This window comes from Notolepis coatsorum, assembly GCF_963971535.1.
Source record: "Notolepis coatsorum genome assembly, chromosome: 18".
Classification (NCBI taxonomy): Eukaryota; Metazoa; Chordata; class Actinopteri; order Aulopiformes; family Paralepididae; genus Notolepis; species Notolepis coatsorum.
In genome coordinates, this window is record NC_140182.1 from 74,998,933 (window position 1) to 75,009,248 (window position 10,316).

Below are 10,316 nucleotides of genomic sequence, written 5' to 3' on the forward strand. Positions count from 1 at the left end.
AGTGTTATATACAGTATACACTCTGTAGTGTTATATACAGTACACACTCTGTAGTGTTATATACAGTATACAGTATACACTCTGTAGTGTTATATACAGTACACACTCTGTAGTGTTATATACAGTACACACTCTGTAGTGTTATATACAGTACACACTCTGTAGTGTTATATACAGTACACACTATGTAGTGTTATATACAGTACACACTCTGTAGTGTTATTGTGAAGTGTCACAAAACAAGCGACACTTTTGGACAATGACATCCTGAGTCGTTCCTGTGTGACCAGTATAAATCTTTAAACTGAACTCTGGAAAAATAGCTCTATGATGGCTCTACTTATAAAAAAATGGAACTGAACCTTTAATATCTCCATAAAGAGAGGTCTGTTCTCCACAGTTCTTCACAGGCAAAAGGGAGGAAACCTGCGGAATGTGGGCCCCAGCGAAGGAGATAGAGAGCTGTAAGATGTTAACCCTTTCAGACGGGAAGGGTTGCTGGTTGAAGTCTTGAATCAGAAGAGGAAGGAGAGGAGAGCAGACTATAATGACTATAATGTAATGTAAACTAATGTAATATAGTACACCGAGTACTGTATTGTACCTGTAACCTATTGTACCTGTATATATCTGTATATGTATGTGTTGGGCTATGTAAGATATATTACGGCAGTCTGCCTCGTCCTCGTCTCAGAACTAAAGAGGCCCATGGAAGAAGGGGAGTCAGGAAGTTAACCCTTACAGTGAGCCAGCAGAACAGACATGCTCTGTTCCAGCAAAAACGTTACAATTACTTTTTCGAGTTACGGCCTAGTGGAGTAAAATGGGAGTAGAGCCAGTCCCCACGGGCCGTGCATTGACTGGCTGGTGAAATGACATCACGGTGACAGCGCTGTATTTGGACCAATAAGCAGAAGAGACCATGGGGCCCTTTATAAGGGCCAACTGGCGAGATCACAGGCAGGATTTTTACACTGAGCTGGAGAGAGAAGAAGAATGGTGCTTAGAGACTTTTTTGAGAGATGAGAAGAATGCTGCCAGACACGGGGCACAAGCCGTGCAGAGATGAGATGTTTTGTTCTGTGCATATTTTAAACTGAATTGGGTGCTTTCCACTTCAGTATCTTTTTGTAACTAGCTTTTTCTAATTAAAATTACCTCTTTATAAATATGATTTGTATCCTTTCTTCTGACCAGACGACCGGGTAAGCATGAAATGTGTTTTGGCCTTGTAACTTCACCCCATGCATTTTTGATTAATGATGTAAAATAGAATAATAGGCTTTATCCCTACGGAGTAAAAGGAGACTTATGATTATGCATTAAGGACTAAAGGTGGATTCTGATAAACCTGGTTTTATCAAGTAATGCCATATAGTGATAATATGTGTAAGTGGCTTTATCCCTAGCTATAATGGGGATATAACTATAACTATAGGCTTTATCCCTACGGAGTAAAAGGAGACTTATGATTATGCATTAAGGACTAAAGGTGCATTCTGTATAATGGGATTATCAAGTAAAGCCATATAGTGATACTACGTGTACATAGGATAGGGAAAATGGACCTCATCTAAGTAAAGAGAGTCCTTCCCAGTGCAAATAGAATAAAAATATACCCCGCAACTCCATTTAATCAACTGTATTACTGGAGGGGACGGGGGGTTCCTGTGTGTGAGCCGAGGTCTGCTGAGTTTAAGCCCTGAACGTTATAGACAAATTGAGTCCTAGAGGTCTCACGCTTCGCGGGACGCTGCTTGAAGCTGGGATTCGGACTAAAGAGTTATGGGATAATCAATCTGACCTCGGTTTACGACCGGTGCTCAACATGGCGTCCCTGGCGATGTGCATTTATACTAACCAAAATAGGTGCTAAACGGCCGAAGAAGACAGGACTACTGTCAAAAGCCTCTGGAGTAAAATTAAATCACAGATTTGGCTAAAATTAAAGTAGAAAGCTCTACTGGCGACTCGAGTGGAAGGCTCTACTCGGGGATATCACAAATGAATAGAAAGCTCTATCTTGGTGATTAAAGCAACGTTTACTCACAACTAAAGGGTAACATAATGTTTATAGAGCTCTGGGGGGAGTTACAAGTGCAGCATAATTTCGTGCTTTGCCCACAGGAAGCGAACTGGCCCTACCCAAGGCGAGGGCTCCCTAGCCCAAAGACACTGTTTGTAAGGAGCGGGAGCTGGATGTGAAGCGAAGTCAAAACGACCGTTCACAGAAAGGCGAGGGCTCCCTAGCCCAGAGACACTGTTTGTAAGGAGGGGGAGCTGGATGTGAAGCAAAGTCAAAACGACCGTTCACAGAAAGGCGAGGGCTCCCTAGCCCAAAGACACTGTTTGTAAGGAGGGGGAGCTGGATGTGAAGCGAAGTCAAAACGACCGTTCACAGAAAGGCGAGGGCTCCCTAGCCCAAAGACACTGTTTGTAAGGAGGGGGAGCTGGATGTGAAGCGAAGTCAAAACGACCGTTCACAGAAAGGCGAGGGCTCCCTAGCCCAGAGACACTGTTTGTAAGGAGGGGGAGCTGGATGTGAAGCGAAGTCAAAACGACCGTTCACAGAAAGGCGAGGGCTCCCTAGCCCAAAGACACTGTTTGTAAGGAGGGGGAGCTGGATGTGAAGCGAAGTCAAAACGACCGTTCACAGAAAGGCGAGGGCTCCCTAGCCCAAAGACACTGTTTGTAAGGAGCGGGAGCTGGATGTGAAGCGAAGTCAAAACGACCGTTCACAGAAAGGCGAGGGCTCCCTAGCCCAGAGACACTGTTTGTAAGGAGGGGGAGCTGGATGTGAAGCGAAGTCAAAACGACCGTTCACAGAAAGGCGAGGGCTCCCTAGCCCAAAGACACTGTTTGTAAGGAGGGGGAGCTGGATGTGAAGCGAAGTCAAAACGACCGTTCACAGAAAGGCGAGGGCTCCCTAGCCCAAAGACACTGTTTGTAAGGAGCGGGAGCTGGATGTGAAGCGAAGTCAAAACGACCGTTCACAGAAAGGCGAGGGCTCCCTAGCCCAGAGACACTGTTTGTAAGGAGGGGAGACGATGTGAAGCGAAGTCAAAACGACCGTTCACAGAAAGGCGAGGGCTCCCTAGCCCAGAGACACTGTTTGTAAGGAGGGGGAGCTGGATGTGAAGCGAAGTCAAAACGACCGTTCACAGAAAGGCGAGGGCTCCCTAGCCCAAAGACACTGTTTGTAAGGAGGGGGAGCTGGATGTGAAGCGAAGTCAAAACGACCGTTCACAGAAAGGCGAGGGCTCCCTAGCCCAAAGACACTGTTTGTAAGGAGCGGGAGCTGGATGTGAAGCGAAGTCAAAACGACCGTTCACAGAAAGGCGAGGGCTCCCTAGCCCAGAGACACTGTTTGTAAGGAGGGGGAGCTGGATGTGAAGCGAAGTCAAAACGACCGTTCACAGAAAGGCGAGGGCTCCCTAGCCCAAAGACACTGTTTGTAAGGAGGGGGAGCTGGATGTGAAGCGAAGTCAAAACGACCGTTCACAGAAAGGCGAGGGCTCCCTAGCCCAAAGACACTGTTTGTAAGGAGCGGGAGCTGGATGTGAAGCGAAGTCAAAACGACCGTTCACAGAAAGGTGAGGGCTCCCTAGCCCAGAGACACTGTTTGTAAGGAGGGGAGACGATGTGAAGCGAAGTCAAAACGACCGTTCACAGAAAAGCGAGGGCTCCCTAGCCCAGAGACACTGTTTGTAAGGAGGAGAGACTGGATGTGAAGCGCAGTCAAAAAGACCGTTCACAGAACTGGAAGCTAACTAGCACTACATCGGCTAACAAGCCAGTGCTAACACCCATGAGCTGGCCCTAGCCAGACGGAAGACCCATGAGCTGGCCAGACGGAAGCTAACTAGCACGACATCGGCTAACAAGCCAGTGCTAACACCCATGAGCTGGCCGTAGCCAGACGAGAGCCAACTAGCTCACCACAGGCTAACAAAGCCAGGAGCTAACAGCAGGCGAAGTAGCCGGAGCTAGCGACCAATGCTAGCTCAGGAGGAGCTGGCACAACCAAAGCTAGCACAAGAGAAGCTAGTTCGCATCTTGAGACATCTCAAAAGACTGGAGATTCCCGAAAGGGCCTCAATGGCGCAACGGATGGAAAGAGGAGTAAGCACCCCCGGTCAAGATCCAGGGGATAACATGGTGGAAAGACTGATCCCACAGGTGCGAGACGGGAGCATGTCTCTCAGTGTTGCAGCCGAATCAGTCATGAATGGAACACCCATGCAGGGATCATGCTTTCTGCTTGAAAAGCTATTCGGAGGAGTCCCAGGGGGTAACCTACTGGCAGCCCGATGCGCAGCATGGTCACAAGACCAGCTACGTATCGAGTGTAGGCTGTATGACCAAGTCATAATGCTATCTGACAAAAGGGGGGCCTCCCAGGAGCCTCCCCCGAAAACAACCAAGGAGAGAACAAGGAAGAAGAATTACATATACCTACCTCCAGACGAGTGGGCCGCATTAACCCCAGAACAGCAAGCAGAAAGGAAGGCAACAAGGGAGGAATTCAAATCCCGGAAGAAGAATTTGCGGACCTCCCAAACTTTCAAACTTTTTAGATGAAGGAATGGGTACAATAGGAGACACGCCTCCAGTTTTTCAAAAGTTTTTGACACGCCTCAGCTTCTGAGCTGAAGGCGTGTTTTTGCGGACCTCCCAAACTTTCAAACTTCTTAGATGAAGGAATGGGTACAATAGGAGACACGCCTCCAGTTTTTCAAAAGTTTTTGACACGCCTCAGCTTCTGAGCTGAAGGCGTGTTTTTGCGGACCTCCCAAACTTTCAAACTTTAGACTGTTTTCTTTATACGTTTTTCTTTTTCTTTCTTTCTACCACAAGACGCGGCCACTGATGGGTCCATGGGACTTGGATAAATCCTGTGGACCCAACTCTGGCCACTGACCACATAAGCGAACGGGTACATACGCACACAATACACGGCCACTGATGGATCCGTGGGACTTGGTAAAGCACTATGGACCCAACTATGACCACTGATAAAAACGTAACTACACTAGCATTATAAGACCTAAACATTGCTACCTACCATACAAGTGCATTGGTTTAGTGCACTTCCGGTTGCCACTGAGCGGAAATGTTTGTGCGGACCTGTTCTCCCAAACTGGTAAGCAAATGACTGTTTTTACGTTATTTTCATTTTTACGTTACTATTATTATTATTATTATTATTATTATTATTATTATTATTATTATTTTTTTTTTTTTAACATTGATCTTAACTGATCACTATGACTTTATTGCTTTTATCGTTATATATGCCTATAATTGTGTACAGCACTTTGAGCTACATGACATGTATGAAAGGTGCTTTATAAATACTTATAAATACTTACTTACTTACTTACATATACCTACCTCCAGACGAGTGGGCCGCATTAACCCCAGAACAGCAAGCAGAAAGGAAGGCAACAAGGGAGGAATTCAAATCCCGGAAGAAGAATTACCTATACCTACCTCCAGACGAGTAGGCCGCACTAACCCCCGAGCAGCAAGCAGAGATAGGGGCAACAAAGGGAGAAATTACCTTCGGGGGCCCTGACACATGACACTCAAGCTAGTGCAACCTGCACTTGACGGGAGAAACATGGGGGAGAAACTAACCCCAGAACAGCAAGCAGAGATGAGGGCAACAAAGGGAGAAATTACCTTCGGGGGCCCTGACACGTGACACTCAAGCAAGTGCAAACTGCACTTGACATACCGCTCATCTGTCAAGAGGAAGAATATGTAGTGTTATTGTCATTTAGGAAGGAACATGACATAGAATACTACATGCATTTTGTATATATTTTAAGTATAATATGTAAAGATGTCCGTCCTTGCTCTAAACCCAGAGTAAAGTAAAGTGAATTTGTAATCTATTTCATTCAGAAGGGATTTCCTGACAGCAACCATTTGGTAGGTTAGCACCCTACCAACCATATCAGCTGCATGAGATGTACACTCACCAGCGCCTATGGGTAACAAATTGAGACTCTGCAAACTCTCATCGAGCTTAGCACCTTGACGCGGGGGGACAGAGCGAGCATCAGGGTCTCTGTATCCGACGGGCCTATCAGATTTGTGGAGACTTGGAAGCCTCAGCATACAGGACGCTGTGGTGCTTAGGCGGCCAAGTCACTGGTTTATAGGTCTGTCAAAACGGATTGGAGGTTCCGGGGCTTAGAACATGAGTTCAAGTGAGTTGGGCTGTATACTAATTAAATAGGTATCAACAGCCGAAAGAATATTAACTGAAATAACTGCTGTCAGGTGTCTCTGGAGTAGAATTAGTTACAGATTTGAGTCAACCTTACTCAAGATTGGTCTTATCGGCAGAACCTCTCCAACCAAGACTCTTCCTAATGTTCGAGATCTGGAACACTGGTGACGTAGATGGTCTGCAGAGCGCAGCAGACAGCCAAAAGTATATTGGTAAAAAATCTATCAGGAACAAGAGAGGGTTGATAAGTAACGACTTGAAGTAGCGGTTACTCATGACTAAAAAGTTACGTAATGTTTTCTTACAGTCAAAAACGTAGAAGGTTCTACTTAAAGAAAGAATCACAATTAAAGTATATTTTTGTGAAATACGGTAAAAAGGTTTACTCATGACTTGAAGTAACTAAATGCTTACTTAAAGTCAGAACTTAAGTAGAAAAAACTCTACTTTGTGAATAGCAGGCTGAAATAGCCATTGCAAATAGCAGGCTGAAATAGCCATTGCGAATAGCAGGCTGAAATAGCCATTGCGAATAGCAGGCTGAAATAGCCATTGCGAATAGCAGGCTGAAATAGCCATTGCGAATAGCAGGCTGAAATAGCCATTGCGAATAGCAGGCTGAAATAGCCATTGCGAGCAGGCTGAAATAGCCATTGCGAATAGGAGCGAATAGCAGGCTAACTAGCCATTGCTAACAGGACGAGGCTACTCACATGATCAGACAGGTATATGATAACCTTGGACATGCCGGAAGTAGGAGGATGTTGGTATACCTGAGAACTAACAACATTCTCATACATAAAGCCAAACAAAGAGCGATAACAGTCCGAAAGGCCTGTGAACAATGTGGGCTGGTAAAGGTGCGCTGGTAAAGGGACAAAACCTGAACCAGTGCCGCATTCTTAGACAGGGGGGGCTGTCCCCCGAAGTCAGTGGACGACGCAGCGAATGGCAAGAAGGAATATACTGACTCAGGTCAGAAATCGGAAATGGAGGAAGACCGGGATAGGTCAAGCTACAGAGCATCCTCAGGGTCCTCATCTAGACCTCCCAGACCTCCCAGACCTCCCAGACCTCCCAGACCTCCCAGACCTCCTAGACCTCCCAGACCGGACAGAGAGACATCGGCCTGGACCCAGGTTACAGGGCGACGAGAGCCCTGAATGGACCTGAAAGAGAGAAAAGAAATGAGTCCTCTGTGGACTGTATCTGTGATGTCCTGCGAGGCCTACGGACAGGGTCACACGATAGGTCAAGCTCCAGAGCATCCTCAAGGTCCTCATCTAGACCTCCTAGACCTCCCAGACCGGACAGAGAGACATCGGCCTGGACCCAGGTTACAGGGCGACGAGAGCCCTGAATGGACCTGAAAGAGAGAAAAGAAATGAGTCCTCTGTGGACTGTATCTGTGATGTCCTGCGAGACCTACGGACAGGGTCACACGACCAGGCCAACCACACTTCAATAGAGGACTGCCGCTACAATTCTCGGGAACCCGTGGGGGTCGCCCGAGAAGTGACAAATCAACCTACCTCAAACTATGGGAAAGATCCAAGAGGTCAGAGGGGGTGACCCCAAGATGACCAAGATGACCAAGGTGACCCCAAGATGACCAAGATGACCAAGATGACCAAGATGACGAAGACGACAACAACCTGGGTGCATCGGCCGGGAACAACAGATGCAAGTCTTCCCGCCGGATACCAAGCAACAACGTGACCCCTATCCTGTCGAGCCGTCCAGCCAGGGAACAACAGATGCAAGTCTTCCCGCCGGCTACCAGGGTAACAAGGTACCGAGATGGCAGAGGGGGTGTGGAGAGTCACAGCCACGTGACCCCACAATCGCCATCTCGTCCCCCAGTACAGACGCCATTAAGACAATGGAAAATGACCGCCCAGGATGACAGAGTGGGTGTGAAGTGCCACAGAACAAGTGACACTTTTTGACAATGACATCCTGAGTCGTTCCAATATAGCCGTATATACCTATTTTTCACATGTAATCATATGCTTCATTATTCAATTATTCAATTGATGATGGACAATGATCTCACAGGATGGCAGAGTGGGTGTGAAGTGCCACAGAACAAGTGACACTTTTGGACAATGACATCCTGAGTCGTTCCTATATGACCAGTATAAATCTTTAAACTAAACTCTGGAAAGATAGCTCTATGATGGCTCTACTTATAAAAAATGGAACTGAGCCTTTAAATGTCTCCATAGAACAGAGTGTAGTGTTATATACAGTACACACTCTGTAGTGTTATATACAGTATACACTCTGTAGTGTTATATACAGTATACACTCTGTAGTTATACAGTACACACTCTGTAGTGTTATATACAGTATACACTCTGTAGTGTTATATACAGTACACACTCTGTAGTGTTATATACAGTATACAGTATACACTCTGTAGTGTTATATACAGTACACACTCTGTAGTGTTATATACAGTACACACTCTGTAGTGTTATATACAGTACACACTCTGTAGTGTTATATACAGTACACACTATGTAGTGTTATATACAGTACACACTCTGTAGTGTTATTGTGAAGTGTCACAAAACAAGCGACACTTTTGGACAATGACATCCTGAGTCGTTCCTGTGTGACCAGTATAAATCTTTAAACTGAACTCTGGAAAAATAGCTCTATGATGGCTCTACTTATAAAAAAATGGAACTGAACCTTTAATATCTCCATAAAGAGAGGTCTGTTCTCCACAGTTCTTCACAGGCAAAAGGGAGGAAACCTGCGGAATGTGGGCCCCAGCGAAGGAGATAGAGAGCTGTAAGATGTTAACCCTTTCAGACGGGAAGGGTTGCTGGTTGAAGTCTTGAATCAGAAGAGGAAGGAGAGGAGAGCAGACTATAATGACTATAATGTAATGTAAACTAATGTAATATAGTACACCGAGTACTGTATTGTACCTGTAACCTATTGTACCTGTATATATCTGTATATGTATGTGTTGGGCTATGTAAGATATATTACGGCAGTCTGCCTCGTCCTCGTCTCAGAACTAAAGAGGCCCATGGAAGAAGGGGAGTCAGGAAGTTAACCCTTACAGTGAGCCAGCAGAACAGACATGCTCTGTTCCAGCAAAAACGTTACAATTACTTTTTCGAGTTACGGCCTAGTGGAGTAAAATGGGAGTAGAGCCAGTCCCCACGAGCCGTGCATTGACTGGCTGGTGAAATGACATCACGGTGACAGCGCTGTATTTGGACCAATAAGCAGAAGAGACCATGGGGCCCTTTATAAGGGCCAACTGGCGAGATCACAGGCAGGATTTTTACACTGAGCTGGAGAGAGAAGAAGAATGGTGCTTAGAGACTTTTTTGAGAGATGAGAAGAATGCTGCCAGACACGGGGCACAAGCCGTGCAGAGATGAGATGTTTTGTTCTGTGCATATTTTAAACTGAATTGGGTGCTTTCCACTTCAGTATCTTTTTGTAACTAGCTTTTTCTAATTAAAATTACCTCTTTATAAATATGATTTGTATCCTTTCTTCTGACCAGACGACCGGGTAAGCATGAAATGTGTTTTGGCCTTGTAACTTCACCCCATGCATTTTTGATTAATGATGTAAAATAGAATAATAGGCTTTATCCCTACGGAGTAAAAGGAGACTTATGATTATGCATTAAGGACTAAAGGTGGATTCTGATAAACCTGGTTTTATCAAGTAATGCCATATAGTGATAATATGTGTAAGTGGCTTTATCCCTAGCTATAATGGGGATATAACTATAACTATAGGCTTTATCCCTACGGAGTAAAAGGAGACTTATGATTATGCATTAAGGACTAAAGGTGCATTCTGTATAATGGGATTATCAAGTAAAGCCATATAGTGATACTACGTGTACATAGGATAGGGAAAATGGACCTCATCTAAGTAAAGAGAGTCCTTCCCAGTGCAAATAGAATAAAAATATACCCCGCAACTCCATTTAATCAACTGTATTACTGGAGGGGACGGGGGGTTTCTGTGTGTGAGCCGAGGTCTGCTGAGTTTAAGCCCTGAACGTTATAGACAAATTGAGTCCTAGAGGTCT